This window comes from Bombina bombina, chromosome 9, assembly GCF_027579735.1.
Source record: "Bombina bombina isolate aBomBom1 chromosome 9, aBomBom1.pri, whole genome shotgun sequence".
Taxonomy (NCBI): domain Eukaryota; kingdom Metazoa; phylum Chordata; class Amphibia; order Anura; family Bombinatoridae; genus Bombina; species Bombina bombina.
In genome coordinates, this window is record NC_069507.1 from 217,212,410 (window position 1) to 217,228,668 (window position 16,259).

The window sequence follows — 16,259 nt, forward strand, 5'->3', positions numbered from 1 at the left end:
TCGCATTCAAGATTACGGAATATTAGTACAAACAAACATTTACAACACTTCACAAATACTACACCATCACAAATCAACATTTATATTTACACATAATACTTTTGGACAATGTTATGCATGACATCATCGCATTCTACACATTCCACAAATACTAACTCAATATGAGCATGCGCAAATTCACACAACTAATACACATTGCACACATACTAATTACTAACAAAGCACACCTGAAAATACTTTACTTGGCAAACTGATACATCATTAAACATTTACACAGGGTATACAAGCAGGCTACAAGCATGGCTTCTTTGACTGTGTTGCTGGAGGGTTTTTGGAGATTAGAGAGGAGAGAGATTTATTGCGTTATTGTTAGTGTTAGTGTGAGAGAGGGAGTTAGTGTTATTGTGCGAGTTAGTTAGTGGTATTGTGAGTTAGTTTTAGTGTGAGAGTTAGTGGTAGTGTGAGATAGTGAGTTAGTGGTAGTGTGAGAGAGTTAGTTAGTGGTAGTGTGAGATAGTGAGTTAGTTAGTGGTAGTGTGAGAGAGTTAGTTAGTGGTAGTGTGAGATAGTGAGAGAGTGGTAGTGAGCGAGAGTTGGTTTGGGTGAGTGTGCGAGTGTTTTTTCTGTATACTTAACACATTTACACGCAAACACATTCAATACATACATACACTTATCAATAACACTACATACACTCCATACCCCATCCCCTCTCATCCCATTCCCCATCCCCTTTAAGCCCACACCCATCCCATAGTTAGATTTTGTTTACATATCCTCATTTTAGTCTTCTTATACATTTTTGTTTGTTAAATACTCCTTACCCTCTTTTATTTATATCCCTTTCACACTTTGAGCACTTTTTTTTTTTTTTTTTTTTTTTTTTTGCATTTTTGTTATTTATTTTGACCCCCTTTCATTTGGGCACATTCACTTTTTGTTGGAGTATGTCAGGAGGGGGGTATAGGGCGAAGATTACCCCTGAACTATTAGAGTTCCTCAGGATTCAGTTTAGGGAAGAGTTTATAGAGGAGGTCAGGCAGGAGCTTAGTCAGGAGAGGGAGGGGGAGAGGGAGAGGAAGAGGAACAGGACAGGAATGGGGGAGGAAGGGGGGGAGGAAGCGGTGGGTGGACCCGGACACTTTGTTTAAGATGAACAAGTGGCTGGGCCCAGTGGCAGCCTGCGTAGAGCTTCACAGTCCGGGAAACAGAGGACACCATTACAGGGGAAAACCAAGCTGACTAGGGAGGCGAGGTATACTATGGAGGAGAAGGAGGCCCTCATAGAGGCTTATATGGAGAGGGCTAGGAGGCTGCAGGCTCAGAAGGTCACCCCTAGGGAGAAGAGGAAGCTATGGCTGGAGATCAGGGATGCAGTTAATGCAGTGGGGGCCCATAACAGGGATGTCGAGTCAATAAAGCATTGCTACCGGGACTACAAAATGGAACTCAAAAGTATGATCTCGAGGGAGTACCAATACGTAACAGGGACCGGTGGTGGGCCTGAAATGACTGTTGAGTATTCACGATGGGAGGAAAGGTTGCGCCCCAGCATCTCCAAGGTGGCCATAGTCGGGATCGGAGGAGTCGATACCGGGAACCTGCCACTCTCATCTGATGGTAAGCTCATTTAATAATCTCTTTACATCAAAAATAAAGAATGTATTTAAGGATATCATTAACGCAATTACGCTTTTTTTTTTTTTTTATATTTTTATTCAGCTAAAATTTTTGGCATACACAATAAACTTTACAGCATTATACAATTGCTCTATAACAAGGTGCATCTTATGTTTCACAGCGTCATAAAAAACAGAGAAAAAGAAAACACATATAATGAACAATAGCTGTTACCAGTGCATACTATAAGCGCATAGATAATGAGCAATATCGTCTCAGTAAATTAAAGGTTTGCTGTAAGGGATAAAACAATTTAAGAGAATACTAGCCAGTAAGACAAACTAAGCCCTCAATTCCATGCAGGAGGCCTCTCTTGGATCCCTCACCTTATATAATAATGACATTTACAGAGAGCTACCTGATTTATAGGAGACCACTTATGGATCTCATTAATGGAACCTCAGATTTTGTATTGTTTAGCTGTGCTGTTGGGATTAGAGTAAATACGATCCTTTAAAAGAAATAATAATAACCATACTCATTATATAGCTTCAAAGGAACAACTTCAAGGGGTGAGTAGAATGGAGAGGGAGATGAAAGTTATCCATTAAACCGTGGTATTACACCGGATGAATCCAACTATTGGGAGAGATCTTTATATATGGATGCGGGTAACAGTCCAATTCTACCCTGATTATATGGACCAGTAAATATATATAACTATTCAGCAGTAAGCAGAGCTTAGTCCCTGGAGGGTATTTATTATTAGTCATGCGGGTCCAAATAAGGGACAGTATATCTAATATGGATTGTGTGTTGCATAGTAAGGGCTATACCTACCAAAAGAGCTTGTTTAGCTAAACTGAGATAGGAAGACCCTAAACATCAACTTTGACGTCTGTCCTGGAAGCACATTGAAGTTTCAATATTAAAATTAAAATTATTGGCAAGGCAGCTATCACTATCAAGGGCACAAAAACAAACACATTTTCTAAATCCTCTAAGTTCATAGGGTCTCACCATATTGGCCGCATACAGCAAGACCCCTAAGAGCCATTGTTAACAAAAAAAGTAAGCCTCCATGAGGAGAGCTGGAGGAAGAAGAATGATTAATTACTAAGGTAAAATTATTATTTCTATATAAGTGAAGACAAATACAATATGTTGCCCTGTATAAAAACACACAGTAATTTAACATTCAGTAGTTATACTAAACAGAAACCAGGAGTAGATAAGCTGCACCATGAGAGATATTAGGGTAAAATTGTTATTACAAGGTAAATAAAAAGACATATCTGCCCTGCATGCATCCAAAATGAGCTAACATTTAACTCTTATAATAAACATATACCTAGGGCTCCATGTACTAAGCTGTCTGTGAGGTCTTCGTGACTATTTCCGTCTAAATTTCTGCGTGCGGATCAATAACCATCTGTACTATGCCACAAATCCATTGAAAACCTTACATTAACAAATGTCGAGCGAACTTGTCCGCAACTCTTGAATTCCAGTCTTTTTTGTAGCTCGACAATACTCGCTCGACATAAATCTCGCACAAAACAGTAATTACTAAACTATCTATTTATACGCTCGTGAATTTTTCCGCACCTACCTCGTGAAATAGGTGGCGAGCACCATAATAAACAATAGGGTCTATAAGATATACGCCTACAACTGATTTAAAAGAGGGACAATACAATTGAATCGTTACTCACTTTTGATACTGCTAGCCAATAGTTATTTTGATCCTGCTAGCTAATAGTTATTTTGTAAGCTATACAAAAATCTAGCAGTAATAGGCCTATATTTTACATAATCAAAATTGTCGCCAATAAAAATTGATTTGCCAAAATATCTTTAAATAATAAATATTTTGATAAACCGACTCTACTGGATAATTACAATATGATCATCATTCAATTTAAATACTACTAATTAATTAGAGTTATGTTTTACCTCTTAGGTCGCTATCACAATCATCTGTGATCCCGACGATTACATAACATAAGTTATTTAGAAAGCTATACAAAAATCTAGCACTAATAGGCCTATATTTTACATAATCAAAATTGTCGCAAATAAAAATTGATTTTCCAAAATATCTTTAAATAATAAATATTTTGATAAACCGACTCTACTGGATAATTACAATATGATCATCATTCAATTTAAATACTACTAAGTAATTAGAGTTATGTTTTACCTCTTAGGTCGCTATCACAATCATCTGTGATCCCGACGATTACTTCTGGGCCTAGACGCTGCACCAGTCTCTGCTCGTAATCGGTCAGATCAGCGACATAAGCTGTTCTACCTCCGGTAGCACGAGTAGAATTTTTTTTCTTTTGCCAATTTGGCTTTGGCAAATCTTTTTATGTCGTACTTTTTTTGATTTGGTCAACGTCCTTTTTCCCAGGTCCCTGAGCACTGACAGCATCGCTTATCCGAGTCCAGATACTTTTTTTTTGGATACTCGAAGTTTGCTTCGCACGACAACCAAATAAATAGTCATACGAGAACCATATTGAGAAGAACCAGGTTCTGCTGATGTGAAAAGTTTGGATTCTTCAATTTGGACTGTGAATCCGGTCGAGAAGTAGCCATACTTAATTTATATCAATAACAATAAAAGTCAGTAAAGCTTCAAGTTCGGGAACTATGCAGTCTGACAAAATTGATAAATTCTACTTTATATAGTGCTGCAATATGTTCCCGCGACAAATCTGACGTTTCTGACACCTTACAGTCACGTGGGATAAACATGACTGACAAGTTGCAAGCAAATAATAGTACATTCGTAACTAGCGAGGCGTCATATGTATGAATCATTCGCCAGTGCTCGATGCGGATTAGACGCAAGATTTTTTTGGATGTTTTTTAGTACATATGGCGGGCGGGCGGGCAACATCTCGCTAGCTGCGAGTTCAAGCGAGTCGAGCAGACACGTTGTTGGCGAGAAAATTGACGCTTTAGTACATGGAGCCCCTAAAGTGATTACAGTCTGCTGATTCATTCATAATACTGGCTAGAGAGAGCAGTAAAAATAAGGGTAGATACTGTGAGAATTGTGCTTATCAAAACAGGCAATTGCGAAGTGCAGGTCAATTTTTAAGGAAGTTTTCAATTGTGGGGTTGAGAGTCTGAATACTTTTAAGTGTCCAGATATACGTGAGAGATATACCGTTCATATGCTCAGTCCAATCCTGAGTAAATTGTTAACCCACACCAATCCTCAACTCACTCATGCAGGGATAAGGGGACAAAGGGCCACTATGGGGCCCCAGGTGTACCTGCCCATGTAACCATCTGCTTCTCAGCCCGAAACTGAAATTGTCCCACCAGGCGCTGTTATAGCGAATTAATACTGTGGCCAGACACAAAGCCCTCCAGGACGTCAGACATTCATCCTCTATAGTTGACGCCGCGATCTGTCGCATTGGTGTAGCCAACATTGAAGTGCTATTACAGTCCCTTCAACTCTTCTGGACAGGTAAGTTAGGAGCTCTCACGGGAATGGAGTATAGAGTGATTTCTAACTGTGTTATTGTAGTTTGGCCCGCTGCATCTATCTCTATGGGGGGCCCAATTGGTATAGTTATATAGTGGTCATCTGTCTGGGGAATCACAATCTGAGTTGTTGTAGAGGGCTTCTCCATTTCCTTGTTGGGCGACATTGGTATGTGCACCGGGTCCACGCTATTCTGAATGGCCATGTCTCCTCCATATCCCCAAGCAGCGGCAAATGTACTCTCCAGCCGCATGAAGTGATCATTCAACAGACCTGTAATCCTCTTGAGAGGATAGACCTCGTTAGGCTCCATCCAGTATACGTGTAGTATATCCCCTTTGACTCCCAGTGTTTTATAGTGTTGCAGTGACTGGTGAGGTAGCACTGCTTCGTAACGACAGGCCCACAAAGGGTACACGCCGGGGGTCTAAAAGTTGGTAACAGTCCTCAGCATAAGTTGGGAGCCCGGTTGGAGTTGGAAAATTCTGCAGCCACGAGGTTGTTAAAATGGCCACCGCTTATGTAAGCTCAAGATGAAGCTCCAGTCCTAATTCAAAGGAGTGACACCCTAAGTAAAATTCGGCTTTCGCCAGCTATTAGATAAAAATCCAGTGTATACTTAAGTAGATTTTCAGGGTTCAACTCGTAAATAGGTAGTAAATAAAATTATTTATAGCATGTTTAGGACCAGAGCAGCAAGATTATGCCACCATTCTCAAGCTCTCCAGGCTCTGCCCCCCCAATTACGCTTTTTTACACATTATTACGTAAACGCATTCACAATTACCTTTCGATTACATTAGTATCTAGTCTACAGTTTAGGTGTGCATTTAAACAAACTGAAAACAAACGCAAAAACACATTCAGATTGACCATATAGATATCAGAAACACGGTTTGGAAAATGTGGAAATCGTATTGATTGTTATATTTCAAAGTGGATTAATGAGGCTGCATTTGTAATTCTATTGTAAGCAAAAGCATTTACATATTTATTTGGAACTATGCTAATATATCGATTTCTTTATTTTTACAATATACAGAGTCTGGGGAGGAGGCAGTACAGCAACTACAGGCTCCTCCTTCACCCAGGTATGAGAGTGGTGGAGATGACTCGCCACCTCGGGGAGACATGGAAGACATCCCTCTATACTCATCCTCAGAAGAAGCCCCCACTGCAGAAGAGATCCCTGCAGCAGCCCCTCCTGCACCAGCAGCCCCTCCTGCACCAGCAGCCCGCCGTGCACCAGCAGCCCGCCGTGCACCAGCAGCCCCTAGGAGGAGATAGCAGAGGTGCAGATATTAAGAGATTTTCTTGAAGAGATGCGTGCCTCCCGGAGGGAAAATGTGGAAAGCAGAATCCAGCTGACAGAAGCAATTAATGGCATTCGAAAAGACCAAAGAGAGATCTTGCATACTCTCAGAGATATATTGCAGGTCCTCCCGGAGGCGCATAACGCGCCATCTGCTGCTGGGCCATCGGCTTCTGGGCCATCTGCTGCTGGGCCATCTGCTGCTGGGCCATCTGATCCTGGGCCATCTGCTCCTGGTACTCCTCAATCTCCTCCTCAGCCGGGTGATCCCAGTACTCCTCCTTCCCCTCTTCCCCAAACATCTCCAATGAGAACTCGTTGGAGGGGGCAGTTGCCCCCCCCCCCCCCCCAGAGCCTCAGTCTCATGGGAAGAGGGGAAGGAAGAGGAAGTAAGTATTTTTTGGTATATATATTTTTATATTTTTAATGTGTAATGGATAGGTATGTGATGATGTGGTGTTATTACACTTTTGGACCACACTCTGTATATAATCTGCTTCTATGGGACCGGGTCCATGGAGGCAGATTGTTTTCAGATTATGGTTTAAAAGTGTGTGGAGACCACATCATCACATATCTATACTTGTTCATCACATTGATTGGTTTCTGTGATGTGATGTCCAAACTGTTTCCCTAATCTCAAACAAATTACCATTACAATTATACATAATGGCATATCACTGTTTGAATGCCAACAACACAGCTTAAAGGGACAGTCATAACATTATTGGTGTTTACAAAGAAAACACTTTTTTACGCATTATCAAGTTTGGAAAAACAACTTAGAGAAATACACGTTTTACTTCTGTGATTAACCTTGTATCTATGCCTCTGAAAAATTACCACTTATTTATGTGCTTTTGACAGACCCGCATTTCAGCCAATCACTGATCAATCCAGGGTAACTATACTACTGCATTAGTTCAATGTTTTCTATATGAAAATCACAAAAAATGACCTCTAGTGGTCAAAATGCATTCAGATTAGATGCACTCTTCAAGCTCTAAGAAATGAGCAGATTAACCTCCTAGATTTAGCTATCAACTAAGAATAACAAGAGAACTAAGGTACATTGTTGATAAATGTTTGAGATATATTTTTGAAACATTGCATTTTTGTAGATTAAAATCATTACTGTTTTACTAGACTTTACTGTCCCTTTAAGCAAGAACATATGCTAACATATACTAATCCATAGGGATTGTTGGTATATCTACATGTGCTTGTTCAAAAAAGAAAATATTGGAATAGGATACTAAGATTGTATGCCATATTTCTATTGACGTGTTAAATAAAGTCTATTTTCTTAAAGATACATTATTGTGTTTGAATTATTTAAGAAAGACATTTCATTTCGAAGGAATATGGTTTCAGGTCCTTTTAAAAGTTACTTTAGAAATATATGCTCACACTAATATATTTGGAGATTAACAATGTGGAACTCATGCATGACACAATACTGAGCATTTACATTAAAGGGACAGTATACACTCATTTTCAGAGAACTGCATGTAATAGACGCTATTAAAAACAACAAGATGCACAGATACTGATATTAAAATCCATGAGAAAATGGTTTAAAGACTTACTTTGAAAATCGGTTTAGCTATGTTGAAAAGTTAGCTGGAAAGCCCATTCCAAGTGGGAAATAAGAGAACCCCCCTTCCTTTGCATATGAAAAGACCCTTTACACAAACAGGAGCAAGCTGGAGAAGGTAGCTGATGGTACTCACATCAAACTTTGAGGCTTGGGTAGGAGTCATAAAATCACAGCAATGTTATTTAAACATAAGCAAAAATATACATTTTTTTTTTTAAAAGTACTTTATAAATCGATATTTATCATTTGATAAAGGTCAATGCATATTGATTACTTCATTCAAATACAATAGCACATCTTTAGGAATTAGATATGTAGAAAATTATACACAACACAGTCATTATTTATAAAAAGGAAAATATTGGTGACAAACATATTAAACAAGATGGAGTATATTCATGGATTTGCACTTGCCTCAAAATATCTTATGCAGGAAAACATTGCTTTCATTCGTTTATTCAACGAGACAGCCATCAAAAGAGTTTTTTGTGTTCTTTATCATCTATGGTTCAACAATGTACATGATTGACACAATCCATACTCGCCATGGTTTTAAACTTTGCTTCTCATTCACAAACGTGAGTTACGTGCAAAATCAAATATTGCGGGACTACGTAAGCCAATCAGACGGATTTACCACCTTGGGGTGTGACGTCTTAATTAACATGGCGCATCGTTGATCGCGTAAAAATGGCATCCAATCAAAGGCGCATTCTTGATCGTGTAAAAACGGCATTCAATCAAAGGCGCATCCTTGATCGCGTAAAAACGGCATCCAATCAAAGGCGCATCCTTGCTCGCCTAAACACAGTATCCAATCAAAGGCGTATCCTTGATCGCTTAAAACATCAGCCAATCCAAAAACTCATTTTACAGCCTGGCATGTGATGTCTTAAGCAACATGGCGCATCCGAGATCGCGTAAAAACGTCAGCCAATCCAAAAACTCATTTTACCGCTTGGCATGTGACGTCTTAAGCAACATGGCGCATCCGAGATCGCGTAAAAACATCAGCCAATAAAAGGACTCATTTTACAGCTTTGCATGTCAATAAGAAACGTATTTATATTTTAAAAACTAGTATGTGCTATATTGGTAGCTATGAATGTCACGCTAGATAACGTAATACTGTGATATATGAAATAGAGTCCATTGTTGGTACTAAGGATATATTTCATTAGAAGCAGAGGATTATTAACTATTTAGCAGGCAGCAGGGTTTAAATAGACCTGAAAACCACATTTTATGTTACACGATTATGTATGACATTGCAATTTGAAATACATTTTCACATTGAATTTTAATGTTTGGATTATTGTGTTTCATGTCCCTTTAAATGAGAAATAATGCTACGAGATACATTATGAAAATAGGGATTGGTTATACATTATATGTTACCTATAGCTATGGTGTCCATCTTTACCATTTAAAAAGGTACACATGCGAAATACATATGTCAGGGATGTTTTCAGATATGTTCAAAGATTTTTTTGGAATAACAATAATGACACATTTATTGATCAAACGTGTCACTTATTCAAGTTGAAATATGGTCATCCTACCTATAGAAATATATTGTAGGATAATTAAAGAGAAAAAATAATAATAGAAACATATTAATCATCTAAAATATGCGCATTACACACAGTGATTGATTTTGTTACACTACTACAATAAGATATAAATGAAATTGGAATACATGTGCTGGCAACATTCAAATAATAGTCTGTTTTATCAAATATTATATGTTGATGTAAAAAGGACAAAAATACATTAGAAATGCATATCCATTCAAGGTGATTATAAAGAAAATGATGTCTTTAACATATGTTTAATTTCTTACTAAATTAGACAGACAATTCATCTCATATGATTCTATTGCATATCTAAATATACCTATTGATCAATGTTTTTAAAATAATACACACAAACAACACTTTGAATAACAACTGGTGACAAATTGAACCAAAGCCATGTGGCACATAGATCCATTTGTGCAATGTACATTAATCTTTTTTAGGACACAACACATATTGATCACACAATGCAAAACAGAAGTTATTATTAAAAATATGTCATCATGGTGCTGTTAGAGTATGCTTATATCTAGAAGGTAAGTCCAAAAGTGAATATGTGATTTAGATATCAATATTGTTTCATCAAAACAATGTAAGGATGAATGAATATATTAATTATTAAAGGGACACTGACCACAATTTTTTAATTCATTGATTCAAATAGAACATTCAATTTTAAGCAAATTTAACATTTACTCCTATTATAAATTTGTCTGCGTTCTCTTGCTCTATTTATTTTTTAAAAAAGGCAGCTAAGCAATATGTTGGTTCATAAAATATTGGTCGTTGAATGTATCCACCAATCAGTAAGAACAACCCAGGTTGTTCACAAAAAATGGACCTGCATCTAAACGTACATTCTTGCTTTTCAAATAAAGATACCAAGAAAATACTGAAAATATTATTATAGGAGTAAATGAGCAAGTTTATTAATATTGCATGCTCTATCTGAATGACAACATAAATAATTTGGGTTCAGTGTCCCTTTAATATTAAAATATCTTTATTTGACAATGTCGCTGTTAATGAATTATCGAGTCCATATGTTGATGTAATGAATGGGATGGAGCATGCAATTACAATCAAATATGTAATGTAAGGATATCATCAAGATTCTTTAATTATCCTTCTCTCTTAAAGGGACATGAAGCTCAAAATGTGTAATTGTCTTAATTTTTATGTTTCAAATCCAGCCTGTGATTTAAAAATCATTTCAAATAGACTTTATTTTGTCTATTTTGCTTCACTGTGTTATATATTTTTTTTAAAGGAGCAACTATGTACTACTGTTATCTGAACACATGAGTGGGACCAATGAAAATAGGCAATTTTCTAAATCAAACAATCAGCCGGTTACTCCCAGTAATGCATTTCTTATCCTGACCCTACCTAGATATGATTTTCTAATAAGGATAACAATAGACTGAATCAATTTTTTATAATCTAATCAAATTTTAAATTTGTTGGAAATCACGTGTCTAAATCCTAAAAGTGAAATGTTTGTTTTCATGTCCCTTTAATGATAAGAATAAACAAAAAAACATATGAGATGTATATTTTTCTAATATGCACATATGTAAAAATGTGTTAGTGTTGTCTAAATGTATCCAAAAAATGTCAACCACTACACAGGGGAAGAATATAAAATGGCCAGGAACCTAAGCTTACATTAAAATGAAGATATCAAGAATAGAAGGAATATCTTCAAATACTCATAATTTTAGATTTGTATTACAATGTAATCCCAACTTTGATTTGTGATTCTTAATTTAAAATAACAACAAAAGAGAATTAGAGTATCCATATAAATATTGATCAATGTGAATGTATTATGTAATGTTATGTCCAGGTTTGTAAGACAAAGGTAAATTAAAATGACAAAGTACAAATCTATTGGAAATTCACATGAGTAAATTGTTTCCTCAAATAATGTCTAAATAAATAGATCCTGTATTCTTATTTTCAATCTTTTATGTTGTTGACTGTAGCTTTAATTCATTTTGTGTCTTCTTGCATTCTCATCAATTGATATAGATAGTTCATTTTTTATTTTGATCTTGCTAGTATAGCTTTTATAATGTAGAAGATTGTAAATAAGGATAATGTATTCTTCCCATTTATACTAATTAACGTATACATTTGACCAACATGTCTAAAGCGATGCCAGTTACAGCAAAAACATGTTCACGTGTGTGCACAATTCTATCTTTTGTTATCATTGCGCAATGATTCAAAGCGGAATTGCGCATTCGTGATTTGACCACCAACATGTCTAAAGCGATGCCAGTTACAACAAACACATGTTCACGTGTGTGCAATTCTATCTTTCGTGATCATTACGCAATGATTCAAAGCGGAATTGCGCATCTGTGATTTGACCAACATGTCTAAAGCGATGCCAGTTACAACAAACACATGTTCACGTGTGTGCAATTCTATCTTTCGTGATCATTACGCAATGATTCAAAGCGGAATTGCGCATCTGTGATTTGACCAACATGTCTAAAGCGATGCCAGTTACAACAAACACATGTTCATGTGTGTGCGCAATTCTATCTTTCGTGATCATTGCGCAATGATTCAAAGCGGAATTGCGCATCCGTGATTTGACCAACATGTCTAAAGCGATGCCAGTTACAGCAAACACATGTTCACGTGTGTGCGCAATTCTATCTTTCGTGATCATTGCGCATTGATTCAAAGCGGAATTGCGCATCCGTGATTCAGAATTGATTTGGATATAGTAGTGTGATGAGTATAATAAACATCACTCCTATTTCATGTGTGACAAATCTAAAATCAGATATCTAAACATCATATTTAGTGTTTGTTTTGAGCTCTATATAGGTTGAATATCTGACTATATACACATTTCTTAAAAATCTACTCAAATATGAATATATTATATGAAGTCGGATATTTACCTGGTTCAGACTCTCTATCTTCCTCTCCCAGGCCACCGGACGGAGAAGCAGCTGCACTGGCCTCCGGGTCAGGACTTTCAGATCCAGCAGCTGGGAGGAAATAAGAAGAAGCCGAGGAGTGAGATGATCTAAATCTGCGGGGGACCTCATAAGTGAGTAGGTATAGTTTCTGTGGGGGTGGAATTTTCCTACCATCCCTCCGACGGGCTTGTACCAACTCCCTTATGAGGTCGACTTTCTTAGCCAGACGCACCCTCAAATCCCCGAAGCTCCGCATTATTTGATCCGTGGTCCTCTGGACGCCACGCACCAATTTAACATCATTGGTGATAGACAACCAGAGGGCCTTCTTAATGCTCTGCTTCATCAACCTCTTCTTGTTCCCAAATAGCTGCGGATAGAAGTCCTCAATGGTGTTGACCAGTGCTGCACTCTCCGGCTTGGTGAACCTGGGAGACGTCATGCCTGCTAGGTTTTATAATAATATAGATAATATTATATATATATATATATATATATATATATATATATATATATATATATATATATATATATATACTGTATATCTGCCAGCAGGCATTAGAGAACTGACAAAAATGGCAACGTGTAATGGACTTTTATATGATGAAGTAAACATGAGATGCACTATGGGACATGGTATCTGTACATCTGATTGGTTGTTTGTGTGATGAACTATGATTGGTTGTTCCTTAATGTTTCATATCTTAGTAACTTACATACACATACCTCCTGGGGCTGCTGTTATTACATTTTTCATGTAGACTTATTTGTAACTCATGGGACTGTTATACGGATATGTGTGACGCAGATGTTATATACGTGATCCATTAAATATTAATTCAAATTTTTATTTTGGGAAATATAATCCAATCACATTAGTAAATGTTTTACACATTTCAATGTTTAATATCGATCAGGTTCTTTAATACAAATAATTTCTATTAATACACATTTAACATTGTATGTATTTATTGTTTATTAAATAAATTTCGTGACTTATTGTGAAGTATTGACATTGCTCTATTAAATGTATTTATAACGCACATCAATTGTGTGCTATTGCGTGACATTAGAATCTAATTTTTAAAGATGTGAATCTCGTGTTGCAAGATACGTTTCCCACGCGAGATTTCTGAAATGCGTAATTTCTAGTTATAATGTCCGGAACTTGGATAATCTGTTTATAAATGTTAAAGTACATGTTTGTTTATTATTAGTAAATAAACCTCAAGCTTGTATTTATCTGAACTGCTCACATATGTTATTGGGCAATGGCATCTTTATTTTTAAAGGGACATTACAACAAAATATTTTCTTAAAATGATCCGGAGAGAGAATACATTTTTATACTTTAAAATGTAACTATCAATTAAGATTATTCTTTAGATATCCTTAACAGAAGAAATTGAAATGCACATGGTTGAGCCAATCACACAAGGCATCTCTGTGCATCCACCAATCTTCAACTACTGAGCATATCTAGATATGGTTGTAAATGAAATAATATCAAATGAATGAATTAAAATCGATGATAGAATTAAATGTTAATGTTTAAAATAATATTTTATTTATGAATCCAGAAAGAAACGCTTTTTAATTACCGTCCCTTTCATGAGCTAATATGCAATCTTGATCTAAATACATCTGTCTAAACATTGCAAATATGCATTGTTGGCCACCCACAATTAAGTAGATATTTCCCAGTAATGCTTTGTTGATCATAAACCTATGCACCTCCCTTTCTCAAACTTAGTATAACATGAGAATAAAGCATATTTGTATTACCTTCTGTATTGTTTACCCCACTGTGAATGAAATATCTTCTAATGGCTGTATTTAGACAGCTTTACTTTAAAGGGACATTAAGCTATATGTTCTTTACTGATTTAGATGGATAATACAATGTTAAAACAACGTCATATATAGTTTGATAATCTCGTTAGCTTTTTTCGCTTGATATTCTTGCCTGAAAACCATATCTAGATAGGCTCTGTTGCTGCTGATTGTTGGTTGCACATAGATGCCTTATGTCATTGTCTAACCCATGTGCATTGCTATTTCTTTAACAAAGGATATCTAAAGACTGAATATAATTAGATAATATAAGTACATTTAAATGTTGTTTAAAAAGATTTGTATTATCTCAGATTCACTAAATGAAATATTTTTTGAATGTCCCTTTAAGGACCAAACGATTAGGAATATGTGGAGTTAACATTGTAGAAATAAACTAAAGGGGAATGAAAATACATATAGATATGTGATATCCATCCAACAGGTAAGGTGTATAATTGCTAGAAATTATCTTTTGATATATCTATAGTTAACTGACCCTTCAAATGATTCCACTAGAGCTGAAAAGTAATCAATATGGCATACAATAATTAGCTTGGTATAAATGTGAAATTAACTTACTTTTCATTTACAGATAATTTAAAACATATTACCTAAAAAAATAATTAAATCTGAATAACCTATATTTAGTGTAATAATGTTTTTGAATACCTAAGGAAGATTACAGATATTATAATTTAAATCTAACATTCAACTACACTGTCACTTTAATGTAAGTTAAACACTTTCATTTCTTAAAAGTGAAATAAACAAAGTTGTTCTGTATAATTTAGACTACATATCCTCGTCATAAACATTTTATGATTTTAACATCTATAAATCCCACAATAAAAGCATAGATAGATAGATGTATTTAACTCCAAATTAAATTTTGTAAGATACTTGACTTTAACATTATCTGAATAAGCTGTGTTGATATTTTTAATTCAATAAATTAACCAAAATTAGTATATTTGATATCAGGCATGTGCTTGTCAAATAGATGACTTTAACTGTCATGGGAGTAATATTTTGTTTACTTGTCAGAATATTAGATGTATATATTTCTTCTTATCTTACTGTGATAGAGATATGTCTCTAAGAATATGTATTTTTTTTTAAAAAAATAGAAGATATAGTATGAAAATAAATTTATTGACAAGAATTTTTTTTAAATAATAATAATAATAAAAAAAAGTTAATTCATCACAGATGAAACTCTGAAAAAGAAGGAAATAAATATTAAAAACATTAGTTATTTCATGAACACATGTCTTAAAATATTCATTAAATATAATAATTGTTAAATCATATTGTGTCTATGCTCTAACATGTATTTATTTTGTCTTGATATTAAAAACAGGTTCATACATGAAATCTATATCTATCCATAATTTGAAATTAATACCATTATATTGTCTAATCAATCTTAGAATTAAACATTAGCATTTTAAATTAGACAAAATAATGCATATCACATTTTAAAAATATATTTATATTGTATGAGGATCATAATTGAATGTAATATTTCATGTCCCTTCAAATAATATACCTCTATATCAAGTCTAAAATGTATCCCTTTGTCTGATTGGTCAGAATGTGAGTCCTCTCTAGCACAAAGTAGGGGTAATGTATCTAAAATAAACATATTCTAATATAGGACATGTATATATTCCTAATTCTTTTAACATTCTTCCTCCTGTGATTCTTAACTAGCATGCATTGTGCAAACTAACCTGGATGTATGATCTTTGAAAGGCAATTATCTTCAAAATAATAGTTTATCTTCATTAGGTGTTTTATTCATCATTTTCAAAATAGAGGATTGTGAAATACCATCTAAAAATAAAATAAATCATACGCC